Source organism: Phasianus colchicus, chromosome 1 (assembly GCF_987193195.1).
Source record: "Phasianus colchicus chromosome 1, bPhaCol1.hap1.1, whole genome shotgun sequence".
Taxonomy (NCBI): Eukaryota; Metazoa; Chordata; class Aves; order Galliformes; family Phasianidae; genus Phasianus; species Phasianus colchicus.
Window position 1 is genome coordinate 193,336,990 of NC_143436.1, and position 20,366 is coordinate 193,357,355.

At 38.1% G+C, this 20,366-nt stretch overlaps 1 protein-coding gene across 3 annotated transcripts in view; it reads left to right on the plus strand.

Moving 5' to 3' along the window:
- Nucleotides 1-20,366, plus strand: part of TENM4 (teneurin transmembrane protein 4) — a 750,922-nt gene that overhangs the window by 231,761 nt on the left and 498,795 nt on the right. For all 3 annotated transcript variants that reach the window (XM_090134119.1, XM_090134120.1, XM_031595483.2), the window contains one exon: nt 13,445-13,586. The gene's annotated coding sequence lies outside the window, so the exon portion shown is untranslated. The remainder of the gene's footprint in view (nt 1-13,444; nt 13,587-20,366) is intronic.

Sequence of the window (20,366 nt, forward strand, 5' to 3'; positions counted from 1 at the left end):
ATGGCCGCTAAAAATAAACATTTTCAGAGTTTAATTTCTAAGATCAAGTTTTGATGCTTATTTCAGGATGATTTTAGTTATATCCTGAACATGTCATTTATTTATTTATTTATTTTTAAATTATGCACAGGAGAGCCTAGAGTGGTTCAGGTGTTGATTGTCTACATTATAGATATCAAAAGGTATTTAAGAAAATTTCCACCTTTGGTCTGAGTTAAGAAATCTACAGAAATGGTTTGAAGGGAAAAAAAAAGAACAGCATTAAAATTCTTGTTTTTATGTTGGTGGGCTTTCTTTACAGGCTGTGACTTCTCAAAGACTAATTGAATGGCTAAAATAAAGTGTAACCTGTTGTAGGAAAGTATCCATTGAGATACTACAGGAACCTGCTTTGTCACAGCTGCATTTATTGCTTTCAATCATGACGAACAAGCTAATTGTCTTTGCAGCTAAACTAAGAGCAAGATCCTGCACAGGATGTAGGAATAGAAAGTTGCTAAGTACCTTGTTGTATGTGAAGCAATGGAAGACCCTTTTGGTATATTCCAGGTACACATTTCCAGTGATAACTGCTGTCCTTTGAAGAGGTTGATAGTTGCATGTTTCCTTCTGGCCAAAGCGTTAGCATAGGAGAGCATTCTAGGGCTGCCTTTTGATATCTGCAATACTGAGAAAAAAAGAGTCCTAGAAGTGAATAAGGGTTTAGCAATCAGTAGAATCATGGCAGGACATACAAAGATAAAAGGACTGAACTATTCTGATCAATTGCCACCCCTGTCTTAACAAAGGCCTTCCAACATATGCCACTAAATAAAAAGTTATGTTTAATCACCAGGAAATAGTGCAAGAAGAATGGGGGATGTCAGAAATATGTGCTTCAAGTAAAAAAAAAATGAGATTTGACCCAGAAAAAATGTGAGCTAATAAATCTGAGAGGGAAATAATCTAGAGAACAGTTATGCAGTTGGACAAAGATACCTGGAAAGCAGAAATGTCAAAAGAGACCTTGGGGTTTTAGCAGACTGCATATAATATATATATATTCTGGAACGCTTGAGGATGACAAAAAGGGATGGTGTGATTTGGGTCTGTCCGTGCAGAGTCTTCATTCCTTTGTCCACAGGGAAGTGATTTTCTTGCTATATGGCAGTGATGAGATTGCACCTTGAATCTAGTGATGGATGTTGACAAATTGAAGAGAATTCTGAGAACAGCAGCAAAAATCATTAAGGGGCAGAACAATCCGACTTTTGTAGGAGAAAGAAAGCCATACATTCAGAGGATAAGGAGAAAAGATTGTTTTTTTTACCCTAAGGTGACAAAGACAGGCACAATGGGATTACGTTAAAGAAAAAAGAAAATTTGAGCTGCAAATCAGGAAGAAATTCCTCTCGCAGCATGACTTAAAAGAATTTTCCAAAGTTGACGGTGGAAGCCATTTAAGATAATTAAAAGGAGATGTCATCATAAAAAAGTTAATCAGAACTCAATTTGTTCCGGCATTTGTTACAAGTAACTTAACGCTGTTATTAAAAATTAAAGGAAATGAGAATCACAACCTGTGTTTTTAGTTTGTGCAGTCTGTGCATTTGACGGCATGTGGTACCGTGCGAGTGTCTGCTATGATGATGAACTGGCATAGAGTCAGTCGTATGAACAGCTCTGGGGAATAAACATTAATATTAACTCCCTGTGATTTTCTGCCACCTTCAGCTAAGAGTTTTATGAATTGGTTACAGCATTTTAGCTGATGCTAAAGTACGTATACACTTTTCTATTCAGCAGCATAGGTTAATACTTATCCTACCACCGCTGGGTTTTTTAGCTGCATGAAATCCTCCATCCTTCATATTCTGTTGATGACGCAGTGGTGACAGTCATCCAAAAGAAGCTTTGGATATACTAACTGCTTTGTGAACACTTTCTTGCAGCACCAAGATCAGGGCAGAAATGACTTATTTAGATTGTCTTCCTATTTGGGATTATCAGAACTTGAAATTCCAGTAATAGTCAATAGAGAAAAGTATTCAAGAAACTGAAGTCACCTTTCTAATGAAGGTGGTTTGAACAAGATCCTCAAACACTGTTTACAGACTGAAGCCAAATCTATGCTGAAAATAAGAAGGAAGAAATTGTTTGCATTGAAAAGAAGAAACGAAGCTCCTTCTCTTGCACTGAGCTCAGATGTCTTTCTAAAGTATATTTCTAATTACACACAGATGCATACCATACATTTCTTAGAGATTACTTGCTGAGAGTTTTCATTAAAAAAATAATTAATAGCAAAAATTCTAAATCACTGTGTTGTTTTTAAACTGTGTTTGAGTGAGCTACTTCATCAGATGCTTCACTGTAGAGAAGAATTTGCTGTGGTGAGGTTATGGATTAGTAAGGCTTCTCAGCTGTAATTTCAATTATCTTCTGATGAGGCTTTTTCACCATTTTACATTGGACTCCTTTCCCAGCTAGAGTGTATGGCCAATAATGCAAGAATCTCATTTTTTCCACTATTTAGCTATGAAAAATTAATGGCAATTAACTTATAACAAGTTGACAGGAAATAGAACCTTAATGCTATTAGAGCCTTAAATTGCAGAAGTTCCATTTGCTTTTTAATCTCAAAATCTGTTAATCTGCTTTAATATTTATGGATGATGATAGTTATATTAATTTCTCATTATGTTTACTCCTTTCTTCCTTCCCCCTCCTTTCTCTTCCTAAATGAATCTATTCCTTAAAGAATAAACAAACCGACTTGTGTAGACATCTCCCAAATGTGTGCTTGTCTGGATCATCAGGTGAATGTGTGCCATTCCATAGATTGTCTGGGACAACATCTCAGAAATTTCTTTATCCCTCCGTCATATGCAGGCCTGCAAGCAGATGTGATCTGGATAGAAAGAAGAAAAAGGGATGAGGATCAATTCCACAGAGCTGTGCAGTTGCACAAGCAATAAACAGGACTGCAGTGGACAGTGCTCTAAAAAGTTGGTCCATCTCCTAATAAATGTGTTCCCTTACGAAAAGACTTTGCAATGAAGGGACTTGGAGTCATCAAGTCCAAGTTCTATCAGTTTTTATGTAAATCTGATCTGCCATTTTTAGTGTATTGTCCTTATTACCAGGAAGATTTAATATTAAAGAGTATCTTTCCCATTGATTGGCTTAAACTTCACCTGAAATTTTTTATTTACCCCAATAGAGAGAACAAGGGGCTGTGCAGTGAATGTGCAAAACAGCTCCGCATCCAAGTTGAGTAGGACAAATTTTGTAGATCTCTTTCATGAGGTGTGAAGGTTATATCCCATTGACTTCTGTGGCACTGCACCAATATAATTCAAAGAACAATTTGTTCCAGTAAAGTTGGACCTTATTTCCTGTTGCAGTTGGCTTTTAAGCCATCCAGTGGTGTGAAGTGAGCGCAGAAGTTTTCTTGGAGTGATTGGTCGTGATTTTAGATTCTTTATGCATTTTCTTTCTGGTTCACAAATGACTGTTCAAGGAAGGCAACAGAGGAAAGGCTCTTTAATTTAATTCATCTGATCTTTCCTTGATTCCATGCCATTTTAATTTCTAAAGGAACATTCTCACATGTTCTACATGTCTGAAAGAATTTAACTTCAAAACATTTCTCCCGTTTTACAACTTGAAAGGTATTTGAGTCTGCATATTGGACTGCTAGGCTCCCTCTGGGTATATAGAGTTAGGTTTAGCACAGAAGTGGAATACAGTAGCACTGTGGTTTTGCATAGGTTTTACCCAGTTTACCTTAATTTAAATAACTATATCAGAAATAATCTCCCATGATTTGTTTTTGATAAGTGGAAGGAGAGTTCTTTAATGCACAAAAGACCAATTCATGCTAATGAAATGAGTTTATCTAACAAGAAGGGCAGCTTGGTGCTCTGTGCTCCTATCTCCCAGTGCCTCTCTCTGCATTGTTCCTTTTAGTGTAGAATTGTAGCCTTGTAAGCTTACACTGGAATGCCATACGGAATTTCCTAACAGTGACTGAAAAGCTAATGAATACATTGTGGGTTTTTTATGATATTCTTCTGAATTATATTTGCTAGCTGCTGCTGAAGAACTGTATGGCATTGAGACACTCTAAGTAGCCTAAAACTATCCAGTAGCAGTGAGTTCAGGACGCTGTTGATTTCCCAGGCCAGAAAAAATAGCACTGCCCATTACATTGATAGACAGATTAAATTCCTGTAGCTGAACAAGCACCAAATGGCTCTGCCCCCCTCTACAAGAGTTGGACCCACACCTTTTTATGTTGTTGTTGATACATTACCCTTCAGGAGGTTTTCTTTGGCTGCTGACCTGTTCCCCTGGAAGTGACTGCTTTCAAATGGAAAGAGAGGTAAATCTGACAAGGAAGCAATAATTCACAGACAAAATGGCAGCTCCAATGAAGTGCTGTAGTGGTGGAAGGCTGGCTGCAGACTTGTGCAGCCCAGCTCACCTCTGGTTCATTGACTCCAACGTGTCCTCTTCCAGGTTTGACTTTGCTGTAGTGCATTTTCTGAAACATAAGGCCAGTTCACTATTTAGCTCTCAAGCATCACTGAAGTTGACCCACATCTTAATTGTAGCAAGACATAATAACTAATTATCCACTAGCTGCTTTATGAATGCTCTTCCTGATGAATTGCATTGTGTATGTAATAAGCAATGGACTTCATTTAAAAAACATATAGGTAAGTTGGTTGTTGTATGAGCTGATCTTTGGGCAGAAAGTAGACAAAAGCAAGAAAAACACCTCCTTAACAAGAACAAAAGACAAAAAAAAATCTTGTCTTTCCCTCTGAGGCCATTAATTCTAAGGAAGGAGGAGGGCCGTAAGTCTTCCATGAAACCAAGTAACAACCTTTTAATAAGCATCATTAAGTCTTTAGATTGAAATAAGAGGCTATCTGCCCTTTTATCCCATATTATATTGCCCAAATTCCTCTTTGCCATCCTTACTGTGGTTAGATGAAAACCCTTGTTTTCATATTGATCACTAAAAGCACTTTCCCCTTGTACCAGTTCACTGCATCACTTCTAAATGCGGTTCATCTGATCTCTCTAGCTTTGCCTGCTGCTCATTCAGGGCTACACAAACTGTAGTTGCAGGCAGGTCTTGGAACCAAATGATCATGTTTCTTACCTCATTCCAAGGGATAACATTAGGATCTTTGTTTAGGTGGGATTCAGAGTAAAAATAAAGCTCACTTTGCTTTCCCATGCATGCCCACACACGTGCATGCCTATATATATACTACCCTTCTTTCTCCACAATGTTATTTGAAGCCAGAACAGTGGACATCTGTGAGTGTTTGTGTGTGTGTGTGTGTGTGCATGCTTATTTCTTTTCAGTAGTTCACTTTTCAAATGCTCACTAATGAGGAAGCATAACTGCACTGAAATGTTACCCCAGGTGCAACTGACCTTCTTCAAACCTGGACTGAGTGGTTCTCAGAGTTATTCTTTTTCACTGACAAAGGAAAAGTTGCTGTTTGATAAGGAAATTAAGTGAAACACACAACAAAGTTTTCAATGTAGAGGCTATTGAGAAATTATTTGTAAACAGGTCTTAGTTTCTGTTGTTCTGTTTCCTTATAGTTTCTTGCTTCTGCCTGCAGCTCTTATTTCCACTTGCAGTTTTTGGTTGTGTAGAATTTGACCAGTGTAAGAGTCAACAGATCAGTTCTTAATTCGTATTCCCTTCTCTTTTATCTCTGCCAGATTAGCACTATATGTATGTAATATATATATTTATCCAGATTCTGTCTTGAAGGATAACCATTTGCAATGATAAGAACCAACACAGGATCTGGGCTGCACCAACAGAAGGGTGACAGTGGGCAAGGAGGGATCGTTCCCCTCTGTTCTGCCCTCATGAAGTCACATCTGGAGTACTGCATCTCTGGGGCTCCCAGCAAAAAAAAGACATGGAGATGTTGGAGCAGGTCCTGAGGGATGTGAAGATCCTCAGAGAGCTGGAGCATTTCTCTTATGAAGACAGGTTGAGGGATCTGGGCTTGTTCAGGCTGGAGAAGAGAAGGCTCAGGGCAGACCTCATTGAGGCCTTCCAGTATTTCAAAGGACCCTATATGCAAGAGGGGAACTGACCTTTTACGTGGTCTGATAGTGATAGGACAAAGCAGAATGGGTTTGAACTAAAAGAGGGGAGATTTAGCTTAGGTATTAAGAAGAAATTCTTTACTCAGAGTGAGGTGAGACACTGGAACAAGCTGCCCATAGAGCTGTGGGTACTCCATCCCTGGAGGTGCTCAAGACCAGGTTGGATGGAGCCCTGGTCAGCCTGAAGTGATGAGAGACAGAGGTTGGAGCTCAATGATCTTTAAGGTCCATTCTAAATGAAGCCATTCTATGATTTTGTGATTCTATGGTTTTGTGAACATAAATCAGCAGGGTATCTGCTGTATTCAAAGCACTCTGCAAGCTGCAAACACAAAATCACATGGAACATTTATCTTTGAAATAATTAAATCCTCCCATAGTTAAATTCTTACCAGTCTTTGACAAGACCTAGCCCCATCTTGTTTATATTAATGTTTCCAGCATAGCTAGATTTTACAATGATATAAGCAGCACTTTTTCTCCTGTTCCTCGTGTCAAGCACATTTCTATATATATCTGATACCTTGGATTAGGTTGTCAGCAAATGAGAACTACTGGTAATTCCGGGCCAAGCTTCATTCTCCCTATTCCTTCCCACAAGATTTAATTGATCGGTTTCATCATATGCAGCTTAACCTTATTCAAGAATGTGAAAGGGCATATGGTTTCCATCCCAGAAAGATAATTGACCCCCAGGTGATTTCAGTAAAATGGGAAGAAAAAGAAATATAGTGGGGTTGTTCTTGGAAAGGACAAGAAAAGGAGGAAGGAGGGGAATGATTTCACCTCCGGTAGCTTTTTGAACTCTGAGCCCCAAAATCTCAGGTTTGATTAATGCACTCAATCCACTCATTATGGGAAGGATCAGTTGAGGCAGGTCTCAAGGTCTCCTGGTCATGAAATCAAAGCCCTAAGGCATCAGTGTGAACAACCTTTCCTACACCAGTCACTTACTCAGCAAAGAGCTCTCTTGTTCTCCCTGGCCTGATCCCATCAGCACCCTCTCTCCCTAACAATGTTTGCGTTTAGAGACATAATATTGTTCTTGATTCTCTTGTCTCCTCTGGGGAGACTAAATCTACACGACTCCGTTGGACGTTCAGTATAAACTGTTTTACTTGGATTCTTCTTCTCCATTTGCAAGTTGCAAGCTACTTTTTGTGTTTCTTGTCTCTATCTTATGCTTTCCATTTGTGACATTGTACCTGTGCTGCACAGGCTGATGTATGATAGCAGAAAGGCTATTACATTTGTACATCAAATTCTGTATCCATAGTCTGCTCTTTGCAGTCAACACATATTTGTAGACTTTCCATCTGATAAAGGTCATCTTCTGAAATGCAAAGATGTGGAAGAATTCCTGAGTCTGAAAACAGATTATTGCACCGATCTTTGCTTCATTCATTTCTTTTCTAAAAGGAGGTTCAACATATTCTGGACTGGTTCACTATTGCTTAACAAGAAGTGTGAATCATGACAATTTATTGCAGTTGCAGCTGGGAAGATTTTGAGCAGGGGCAAATACTGGAAAATAGGGAAGGAAATTAAAGAAAATAAATTAAGAGTGAGTAGCAAAGACCTGTATCCTTCCACTAACTGGAAAAAGAAAAGATGAAAGCAATTTTCTTTAAGTTCAGATGGAAGACAGAACTCCAAGTATGTCATTTTCCTGTTTGTGGTAGAATGACGTGAAATATGAAGCCATCAGGCAGGGAGCAGAACTGATCCCAATCTGGCAAATCTAACATACTAAGCTCAACAACCTTGACTCCTTCCTCCCCAGCCCCATCAGCAAGGATTCTGTTTGATGTGGTTGTGCAGCACTGTGGGACCTTACTTATTTGGTCTCTGGAACCAAATACAGTGGGGTGTAAGATGATTCTACCATGTGGTCCTGGTGATGTACTCAAAGAATCCCTGCTGGGTAACACCTTTCTTCTCTGAGCTGCCACTTCATTTAATACTGTACATGCTTACTGCTCCCCTGTCCTGCTTTGAGTCCTGGCAAGAGCAATGATGGAGAAGCCTATCATCTTGCTATCAGGAAGCCACATAGCCTAGGTTGGAGATGCTGTCCTACAGTGGGTAGCTGCCCTTTGATCCCTTTGAAAGAGCTCCCTATACTCAGTTGTCAGATCTACTTCTGGCTTGGAGACTAAGCTCTTTTGAATCTGGGAATCCTGGCAAATGTTTCAAGCACCTGCCTTGCTTCTGGCTGAATGCTGAGCTGTGCTATGGTTTGGCTGTTGAACAGTATCGCTCAGGCTCTGAAATCCAGAATCTGTTGAGATGATTCTCCTGCAGTTCCATAGGATGCTCCTTTTGTCACCAACCATCTGCCAGTTCTTTTGGCTGCACAGGTATAAGGCATTGGTGCCAACCCAACACAGTGTCAGCAGTGAAAATCCCCCAACAATGTGTGTTGTGTGCAAACAAAATGCTTCTTTCCAAGTGTGGAGAAAATTTTCTAACATTCTGAGGGAAAAAATCCCCAAGCCCCCTGGTGAAAGAGAAAAAGCTGTAATTCTTTCTTAACAATATAAAGAAAGTAGATGATAAAGGAGGGGGGGGGAAATGACATTTATGAGAGGATCAACACATAATTAGTCAACAAGATGTATGGAAAGGGGTTGGTAACACCAAAATTCATATGTATTGAGTGCAGCTGTTGTAGCTACATGTGGCCACTAGGATTGGAGATTATCTAGACTAGTCTTAGTGCTCAAAGCAAAGACAACTACAGCAGATCAGAGCTGTATCCAGTCAAATTTTGAATATCCCCAAGAATGGATACTCTGCAGTCTCCCTAAGCATCCTAGTTCACTGTTCATGAAGGTGAGGACTCCTTCTCTCTAATTTGTTCTTGTGAGACTCCACTTGTAGAGCTGTGTTCAACTCTGGTACCCCTAGAACAAGTAGGACATGGAGCTGATGGAGTGGGTCCAGAGGAGGCCATGAAGATGCTCAGAGGGCTGGAGCACTTCTATGAAGGGAGTTGAAGTTTTTCAGCTTAGAGAAGAGAAGGCTCTGCGGAGACATTACTGTGTCCATTCTGTATCTACGGGGGGTTACAGGAAAGCTAGGGACTCTTTTATCATGAAGTATAGAGATAGGATAACCAATAATGATTTCAAACAGAAGTAGGATAGGTTTCAATTATGTATTCAAAAGCAATACTTTACTCAGAGGCTGATGAGGCACTAGAATGGGTTGCCCAGAGAAGTGCTGGATGCCCCATTCTGGGATGTGTTCAAGGCTGGGCTGGATGGGGCTTTGAGTAACCTCCCTGTAGTGAGAGGTGTCCCTGTCTGTGTCAAGGGAGTGGAACTAGGGAGTCTTTAGGACCATTTTCAATCCAAACCATTCTAAGGTTCTGCCACAAGCCAAAAGCTTTATAGGATTCGAATGTTTTCAGTTTTCTGCTGTTGATTCCTTGATGCACGCATGTAGAAAAAATAACCTTTATTCATATATATATTATATATATATATATATATATATATATCACACACATATATATATATATATATAACCTTTATTCATATATATATATATTCATATATATACCCCAAAAAAGCTGTTTTTACAAGGCCTGGCAACCTGTTGGTGTCTTAATGAGTGAAGTATTCATAAATAATTGAGTTTTCTCAGCTGAAGCAGGGCAGCCCTTGGCCCCAGTATTATTCATCTTATTTAATAAAGGATGTTCTGGTGGTACATTCAGGATCAAGAAGAGTTTTGTTAATGCAGGAGGATAGTATTGATACTGTAGCCAATTAATGTGCCTGTTCCTACTAATGATAAATGAATCTGTCATCAGTTCATCTGGCATTACAGCTCAAGCCTTACATAAACATTTCTGGATATAGGCAAGGTTTTTGATAGCCAACATTTCAACCTTTACAGGTCATCATAATTCTTCAAGAAAGATGGATTTTCTAAATAATAGCCTGCCACAGAATGCTGGAAGTAGGGAAGAAAAAGAAAAAGAAAAAAAAAAGACTATTCAGGTGATGATTAACTCTGTAAAATAGGTTGAAACCACTGGAGGAAGAGCCTTTTTTTGGTTTTATTTCAACCAATGTTCTGAGAAAGAAGGAAAAGACCTTCTGAAGGATCTTGATGGATCCAGTCATGTTTATTCGGACGGCCATGCCCAACATGCCTTGCTGCTGCTGCTGCTGGTTTTTTACACGCACATCTAAGCATTATGGACCAAACGCTCACAAACTCTAAAGCACACCATTGCAAATCAATCCCATTGAATTGGCAGATGCACAAAATTTGTCTCTAACCTAATTTTAATGAGCAGTTCTCTCTAAAGTCAGCACAGAGAGGCACCTTCGAAGGGTAATTCAGAGCAGGACTCTAATTCTAAGGCCAGCATTAAACTTTATGACTACTCACCTTTCACCAAGAGTCAATGGCATGAATTCATAGCTGAGCAGAGAAGACTTTGCTTAAGGAGCAGTTCCAGTATCAATAAAACTACCACAGTGTGCTCTCTGTATCACAGTACTGCCATATGTATCTACTTATGGGGATTGGGCATGGGGGCTGAGAAGGGAATTGCTTTCCCGGGGCAGGTTAACGTAACAAAAAGTGAGCAGCTCTGCCTGCCCTTGATCTCCCTAAAGCCTATAGTCTCAGCCTTCTTATACTTGAGTCTGTACTATGCTTCATTATGGAGTCTTTAAACACTTAAGCTAAAGATAGAGCAAATAATTTAAAAAGAAAACACAGCTCTGGCTCCTATAGTTGGATTTTTTGAGAAGTAAGGTTCTTTTGGGCTATACTTATTCGATTTTGTAATTTTGATTACATAGTATTAAAAAGTCCAAGCATTATGGAGTAGACACTCAAAATGAGTATTCCAACTCCGGGATATTTAATAACTCAAGATAAATGAAGGTATTCAGAAATCGTGGTTCTAATTATTACAGCATTTTTGTTCTTTTTATTTTTGTCTTCAAATACGGAACTCGTATTTCTTATTTCGTTTTTATTTTTAATAATAATGTTTCAGGAGTTGCAGCTTCAAGAAGAAAAATTAATATTTGAAAATATTTTGAACTAGTGGCTTGATTTTTTGGTTTCTTGTTCATCTTTTTGGTTGTTGCTTAATTTGTTTTTTCGTTTAACAAAACTTTGGTGTCAACAGGAGGTATTCAGTACAGATCTTCTCAGTTTTAATTACATGAGGAATATTCTGGTTCTTGTAAATAAAACATGGTTATTTAACATTCAGATTTTAGTTCGGGGATTTGAAACAGCCTAGTGGGCTGATATACTCCGCATTTCCATTCATTTACTCATAGGACTTTGTAAGGGCTCACCACAAACTTCTGAATGATGTCAACTTTATTGTGATTTTTCTTTTCTTTATTAAATTAATATCATGAATATGATAGTAGAGCTGCTGGTGGACAGAAGATGCACTGCTTCATTTTCTTCCTTGCTGTAATTAAGTGTAGTGCCACTTGCATCCATGAAGCTACTGTTTGCCCCAGCTGAACATCTCCTTCAGTTCTTATATTAACCCAGTTAAAAATAAGTGCTTTATATTTAAACTACTTTCTAAAGTGACAGTAGGTGTACTTGTAACACAGTCAACGTTTACAGCATTATCTCTACTTGAATCCATTCATGCCAGCACCTAAAAATCAAAGTTTAACAGCCTCTTGGAAAATGTTGCTGTTTTAGTTTTTACAAAAACAACAAGTATATTATTTAAAAGATATATGTGTCCTATTCCAGCATTCATTTATGTGCATAAACAGTGTACAGCATGGAAATTTAGTGCAATCTAATGCCTAAAGCAGTACTTGTGGGAAGGGACAGTGTGCATGCAGTGCATGAGGAGAGTTGCAATTTGGTGAGGTAGAGAAACTCAGAGCACTGTTCTCAATTCATAACCTGTGACTTAGTGAATGATTTATAATACATCCAGAGCCATTTGAAATGAGCAGATCCTCTTGAGATGTCCAAATTTGTTTAAGGGACTGGCAAAGAAGGTGCAGGATCTGCAGAAAAACTATCTTTCTGAAGTGGCAGCTGAAGGACATTCAGGGTAATCAGTGTACCTGTAGTGGATGCAGACCATTTTGTGTGGACAGCCAAGCTGAGCTATATCTTACATCTGTAGCTACAATTTTTCCAAGTTATTTTTTGCTAATGCTGAAGAGCAAGTTAATTGTTACCAGAAGCCACTGGCCCTTAGCAAGATCATATATTGGTACGTTTTCACTGCTATGCCACACATTCCTGTGAGTGTTGTCCCTAAATAAGTGGTATTGTCCAAACGTACCTCACAATAAAATTATAGGAGGGTTTAAGTGTCTACAAAACTAAGAGTTCTGTTTGAGATGCCATTAAATATTGAGCTGCTAAAGAAATCTCAGGGTGCTACCAACTTACAACATAAAGAAGTGAAAAATATGGGCTGATACAGTCATTTTTTGTATATGTTGAAGCAGTTGGACTTTCCTACGTGTAAAGCTCTGGACTCTTTCCCTAATTTCTTAAAAAAGATCGGTGCAAGTTCTGTAAAAACTCCACTATTTTACTTATCTCTTAAAATAACTAAATAAGCTTTATAGCCAGCACTAAGCATGAAATCTAGGAAGGAAGAAATACAGAAATACATTTGTTGCTAGGCAGTTCGTCTCATTGAATGCATATTTTCTCTTTGTTGAGGTTTAAATCTGAGTACATACTAGCTTAGGCCCAGTCTTTTTCTACTCACTTTGAAGCATCTCACAATAAGGTGTACAGCTGCTCCTTATCTTAGAATCATAGAATTATAGAATGGCATGGGTTGAAAAGAACCACAGTGAAATTATCCAGCCTTTGAGACCACATCTAAATGGTGAAGCCACCAGTGGGTTGTGGCATCTCCTATGTACTGATCCAGGAGGAACTTGGGTAGGAACAAGGATGTTACGCAGAGCTTGGCTGACCGTATTTTATTCCTGTGGAAATCAAAGCATGGGAAGACAGCTTGGGGGTGGATGACTTGGAAATATGGAAGGAGACATTAATTTCCTAATATCAATACATACCTAAAGACAGGTGCTGATTGCTGTTCTGTTGAGATGGTAATCTCTGAAAAAGGTTGTGGAGGTATTTCACTACACCTTTTTGTGTAGGTACTTTCAACCAATTGCTCACAAATAGGAAGAATCTGTCTGGGTCTTTGGAATTATGAAGGCTCATACCGGCAATATCCTGACAGTTGCCAAGCAAACAAACAAACTCTACAAATCCATGCCAGTTTTATTCTGACACACAACACCTGGCTCCTTTTCTGTAGTGAGAATGGTTGGACCACTGCAGTGGCACTCTGATTTTTGTGGATCGTGAACACGAAAGGGGATTGAGAAGACACCATCGGAGTTATTCTGGCACATGACTTGAGTGCTTTATATTCTTACACAAATGAGGATCTGAAATATGTAAGTACACCATTATTTTTTTTTTTTTTTAAGATTTATTTGTAATAATGAGAGAAAACAATAAAAATTTATTGTGTATATAGGATTTATACATTTATCTTTTTTTTTTTTTTTTTTTTCCCTCCATATGCATTAATACCCAAGTGGAGCTGATAAATCAAGTTATTTCTTGTGGTCTTCCAAAGCACCATTATTTGCCTCTTGATTTCATCCTTGGTTTTCTTTAAAGAAATGAAAAGAACAGAATGCACAAAATTATATTTGCAGTGTCATTTAAAATTCATTGTTTAATAAATTGTTATCACTTGAAAAAAGACTTTTTTTTTCTGTATTGGTAACAAGAGGTTTAACTAAAGTGATTGAATCAAGACAAGAAATGCTCCCAGGTTCCTGAAGCTTGAATAAATGATGCTGACATGCCAATGTACTGTTCTAGAAGTTCGTTTGAAGTGTAAGAAACAACCAGCATATAATTTCATGGCAGCTCATATACTCCTTAACATAACTTATTTTTGACTGTTGCGCCTCTGTTCTCTCACCAGCATTCCCAACTCTCCTAACACCCACCAAAAGTCGCCTTTTTTCTTTTCAACACTCTCAATACAAAGATAATGCTTTTCTCACAACAATTACAGACTTCATATTGACTTCCAAATTGATAAATTTATCTTGACTTCTACCAACACTTATTCTGAATGAGTGTGACTACCACTGATTTTACAATACCTTGTGGATTTACTTATTTTGACTCATCTAATGATGTTGCGTTTTAGAACTGTAATATTATTTGTATTTAACAAATAATAAATAGAACTTGTCAGCCACAGAATACTGTCCCTCAATTCTGTGAGTGCGCATCCCAAAGTATTTTGGAAAATAAAATCAATAGAAATTTGGCATATTATTAAAGTGATGAACTGAGGTTTTAAGCAGACTCAAAAAAAAAAAAAAAAAAAAAAAAAGATAAATAAAATGTGGAAAATGTATTTCTACAGCTTCAAGTTAGGAACTCCACATTTCAAAGTACAGAAATAAATTAGCAGGAGATATAATGGCCTGACTTGTAAGGATGGGGCTGTGAGTCTTATAACATTTCTGGTTTTGAAATCCAACACAGAAGAATGTCTTTATTCAGACGTAACTTTAATGTATAGCTTTATACTTTATGTAGGTAGTGATTTTCCATTGGTTTTAAACAGTAAGTGTATGCTTGTATTCTTCCCTCAGCCCAGGCTGTAGTTACATATTTCATATTATGATGTTTATATAGTAACGAGATGAGTCTGGATTTGTGCAGCTTTGGGCAAGTTCTTTAAAATGCACATTTTAACAGTGACAGGAACGTTGTTCTTGAAATGTCTTTATTAAAATAAATGTGTTTTAAGGAGTGTTTATATTTCTGACTCTATCTGACTGATTTGGTAGAGGTTGATATAGCAATAACATCGCTGTATAAAGCCTCTTTTCTTTTTTCTTTTGGGGATTCCTGGAGATATTTCAATAAAAAGAAACCATAGCCTAGGCATCTCAACAGTGTTAGAGAGAAAAAAAAAAAACACAACATTTTTCAGGACAAACTAAAAGTGTGGTGAGGCAATAGGGAAGCACTCTGTTTTCACTTTAAAAACTAAATGTAATGAAGAGGCTGTGAATGGTAAAATGAAGCAGTTGGCTATTTTGTCAGATATACAGATATTCAGAGGGCATTGATGATACCGTGGCATATATCTGTATCTCCAGCTTTTGTATCAAAGTTTGTTTTATCTCATTCCTGGAGGAAAAAGTCCTCACAAGTATCACGACTTGCTAAAGAGGAGGGATAAAACACAACCAGCACAAATTGCAATTTTTTTCTCTTTAAAAAACCATCAACCTAACCTAGACTTTTTGACAGCTATGAAAACAAGCCAAGATTAAATTAAAACTCGGTATTGTGCTGGGGGTAACCATTCCCTGCCAGATGTATCATACGTACCCTGCTGTGTGCGTGGATATTTATAGACACATCTATACAACACATGCAGTCAAGGAAAAGCAACATGTTCATAAGAAGATGTGCTAATATCTGTTTGTCCGTGGTAAAACATACAGTGTTAATACATTGTATTATCAAACGAAAAGCGAAGGACATAAATGAAGAGTTGCTCCCACAGCAGTTCCGTATTTCAAAGACATTAATCAGTACTACATGACTGTGCAGTGAATGGAGATCTATTCATCCTGGTTCCCAGTGGTTACTGTCTTGACAGCAAATCACATCCACCAGTACCTATATAGGGTACTCTGAGAACTGGGGGAGTCTGAGTTATCAGAACCACACATCTCTATGCTGCCAGGATGGAGATTTACATTTGAAATAGGAATTGGATTATAACCTTGCAGAAATGCACAAGGGTTATAAATGGATTTTATCAATGTGCCTGGCCAGTTTTGAGTTCTTGCAGAAATGTTGCCACATAAGGATCTCCTCTGAGGTACTCAGATATCAATATGATTAGCCTGGTAGACAGACCTCTGTACTGGGGAAGCAAGGTCAAGGCTCCTGGAACAATAGGAGACATAAAGATTCAATAATAATATCTTATTATTCTATCAAATGATGTCTGCAGAACACTTTAACAGCATTATGTGAAGGACAAAGGATGCAATGTATATATGTGAGAGGGTAAAGGCTGACATTTCTATAGTGCATTTAATTAGCAGAATTCCAGGCAAGCTTGGCCTTTGGAAGAAAAATAATCTCTGGTTGCACACTGGGCATGTTGAGCTTCCATAATAAACACACAGAGAACTCCTGTAGGGCATCTACTGAATCAAGGCCATTGTTTTGCTGGTGCCATGTCCTCAAAGACCTCGAGGTTGAAAGATCTCCTATAGCAGTGAACTCTGTTTTGCTTACTGCAAGTAGGGAGCTGATGGAGACATGAAACAGGAGCAATCATTTATCACTTTTATTAAAGATATTTCTCAAGCTTGTTGGAGCCTTTGGCACAACTGAATTTCGGCGAGAAGACAGCACGTATCGAGGTAGGAGTATTTTCCCCAAGCAAGTTCAACCCTCATTCAAAAGACATGGTTTCTTGTGTCAAGGAGTGTCCAGATGAACAGCAATTAGCACATTTTTATTGGTTCTACTGCAGAATTGATAGTTTCTTCTTCTATCAGCTGTTACCATCCTCTTCCCTGAGAGACAGTAATTTGATGTCCCCAGGACGCCAGATTAATGGTCTGCAAAATAAAGCCATTTGTCGCCTCATAAGGGTTCACTACTATTGTTACAAGAAAGAAACGCAGACACTGATCAGAGATGAGCATCTGACCATGCCCTCTGTTCTCACATTGTATCCTGCTTGGTTCAGTCTCTCTTCAATCACATTTCAGTTACAGATCTTGCTCAGAACCTGAACTAAGGGACATAAAGGGACCTAGAGTGGAGAGGTGAGATCTAGTAATCTTACATCTATTCTGGATTTGCAAAGAAATCTTTGGTAGATTATAATATTCTATGTTGCCAGTTTATAATAGGATAAAAATGAGGCTTACTGATATTTGTAAAGGCTGATGAGATAAATAGAACAACCTTCTCTGTCTCCTTTAGGACTTACACTGTTTTATTATCTTATTTGCTGTTGTTCCTTCACAATACAGTCTTTCCAGAAAATAAACTTTGGATGTGAAGTGGTGATATACTTAGACCCTTGCAGCCTATGCTATATAAATTGATTTCCAGAACCCTGTCCTTTAGCTGAAAATATTAAAGTACACTACCTCTTTCATTAGACGTATCATTTCTATAGTGCACAGCTGACATTGATCCATGATAATTTATCAGAAGGATTTGGAAGAGACATAGAGTGCCACCAAACTAGTGTGTAAAGCTGATGTTGTTTTTACAGGTGGAACAAGGAAAAACATATTTGCTGATGTGCACAGTAATTCTTTTCCTCAGATATAAACCTGTCATCATAGCTACATTATATGGACTGAAACACAGAGCACTGTTGCAAAGCAAAAATACATTTAAAAATTGAATATTTATAACCGAATTAACAAGACTGCCTCTGTGGTGACTTTGATAACTTCAAGTTTGAAGCCAATCTTTGAGAATACAAGTTGTATAATGGGGGGAATTCATATAATGTGTTTAAAAAATACTATCGTTTCTTTTTTTAACATTTTAAACATGAAGGCAATCAGATCTTAGAACAGGTGGTCCACTGAAGTTGTGTAAGTCCGTGAAGTTGTGAAATCTCCACCCTAATAATTGGACAAGTCTTTAATCTAACTGGACCTGATAGGAGGTTTAACTACAGATCTCCCTCAGTCCCTGTCAAACCTGAATTATCTAGTGGTTCTCTGTACTATAAACAGGAGGATCAGAGGAAAAAACGAGGAAAGGAGACCAACAAAGAAGAAAACATTAAGAAAAAACTAGAAAGCCTATCTTTGTCAACATCCAAAGGCTCTGTAGCTACAGATATCTTAGTGCTTCCATTTATCTGTCTTTTTAGGGGGAAAGACAAGTCCATGTTCTCTGTCAGCTCTTGAAAACAGTGTAAGGGGAGACTGAGTGAATTTGCTGACACATATTGAAGCTTCAGCTAAATGCTAGCTGAAGTTTCCTTCCTCTGTGTCAACACTTCCATAGTGGGGATTTATATTGCCTATCTGGACTAGATATCCTCAGGCAAAGAAGCGGGATGAGATTCCTGGCTGGAGGCATTTCCATCCTTGTAAGTTCCTTTCATACTTAATGCCATTGCAGTTGGCATACATGAATGGTACAGTGAACTGTTATCAGCCACTTCACAATATCCCTGCTAAGGAGAAGGTTAATCCTCTGGATCCTTGACTTGGCTAATTCATAACAGCAACATGACATACACCATAACCAAATCTGAAGTGCCCGAGGAGTCAAGTTATTGCCAAAGTGGCTTCTCTCCTCTTAGAAATTTCCTATCCAAAGGATACTGTGATTTGTTTCAACCTGGAGGCAAATTACCAGGCGAAAGTAAGCCATGCAGATGCCCAATGAGATGTACTCGATGGGATTCTCCTACCATTTTCTCCCACCTTTCTCATCTCTTTTCAGTTTGATTCCTGTATCCTTCTTTGATTTCCTACTTACGGCATGGATGGGGAAAACAAATTTTTCTGCTAGTTTCCTTATTTCTGTACCCCAGGAAGACAGATTGTGTGTAGAAAATCAACACTGAGTTTGAGAAGGAAATTCCATCATTTCAATCCTGTCCTCAACTGCAACTGTGAGTAGATCCACAGTAGTGGTTGCAGGCTCTTTAATCTTCACAGCAGTAGAATTCTTATATTGTCTTTGTCCTCAGGCTTTACTGAATTTGGATCCAGCTAATTTGATTTTCTCTTGGCCACTTCTCTGAAGAAAACTGTGCACTATGTTGTCCTCTCTGTATCTAGCTCTGTGACATTTCTGGTAGCTCCAAATACCTCTATTATTTCCTTGATTCTCCTTGAAAAGATTTATTCTGTACACTCACATCCATGCCTGCTGCACAACTCCCCATCAAATAAATCTGAGTAAAATATCTACATACTTGGAGGAAAGGGTGTTTATGGCCAAGCGTTGTCTCAGCCATGGTCTTGGTCTGTGTTAACTTTCATTGCACTTTGGTGGCCTGCAGCTGATAGGAATGATCTGAAGTGTCCTGCCATTAGAAATAGTTAAAAATTTCCATGTTGAGAAGTTTACTGTGGAGCATGCAAATTAGAAAATTTTTAGGCAGTTTTCTGAGCACTCTTTTTTCCCACCTGTGTTGCCAAGATAGCACAATCCTCATTGTATCAGCAGATAAAGCAATTATGTATTTTAAGTTGGTCCTTCAAAGCATACTCAGCCCTGTATAAATGCCTTTACTCTTTGCATATAATAAGGATGCAAGACCTTTCCACTTGCCTCTTATCTGCCTACTGCAGACAGGGCAAGGGGGAAAAGGGCTGCCTGCCATGAGAAGGTGAGCTCTGAATTTGGGTACATGATCTGCAGGACAAAAATAGTTAATACCTCTGAATGAACTCTTTCTAATATAGATAGCTTTTGAAAACAAAAAATTAATGAAATCCAGTGTTCTTTTCATTAAGTAGTTGAAGGAACTCTTGCTCAAAGCATTTGTCAATCAGTCCCTTGCTATTGTTCTTTTTTTTTTTTTTCCCTCCCCTTTTTTAAATTGGCATCTGTCTGGAAGGACACAAACAAATCCCAGGTTGTTACCTGGGATAACAAGGATATTGTGAAAACGTTCTCTTTCAAATCTTGCATTTCTCTGCCAGTGCAGATAAATAAATTGTGAAGTCTATATTAATAGGTGCAAGGAGCAAATGCATGATAAAAACTTTGAGAAGGATATGCAAAAACATCCTTGAGTATATTGTGAGGGTATTTTTGAAATCATATCTACCTAATTACCAATAAGTTGTCAAAATATATGCAAGATTCTGCAAACTCCAAAACCTTCATGTGATTACTTTGCCTTTTTTCCACAATGAGACAAACTGAAAATAACCAGATATTTACCTCCTGGATGTACTTTTTGTTCATTTGGTGTTCTCTATCTCTTAAATAGTTACAGTTCTGTTAGCAGTCTAGTAGGACTTGGTAGAAATGTTTCAGTTATACGTATATTACTTTTCAAAACATGCTTAAAATATGTAAAATGTCTGTAGCAATCTTTCCTACTTTGTCATTCATTTTCATTTCACTGTATTGTGAAATACTGAGCTGTTTTATTTTACATTTGTTGATATTCC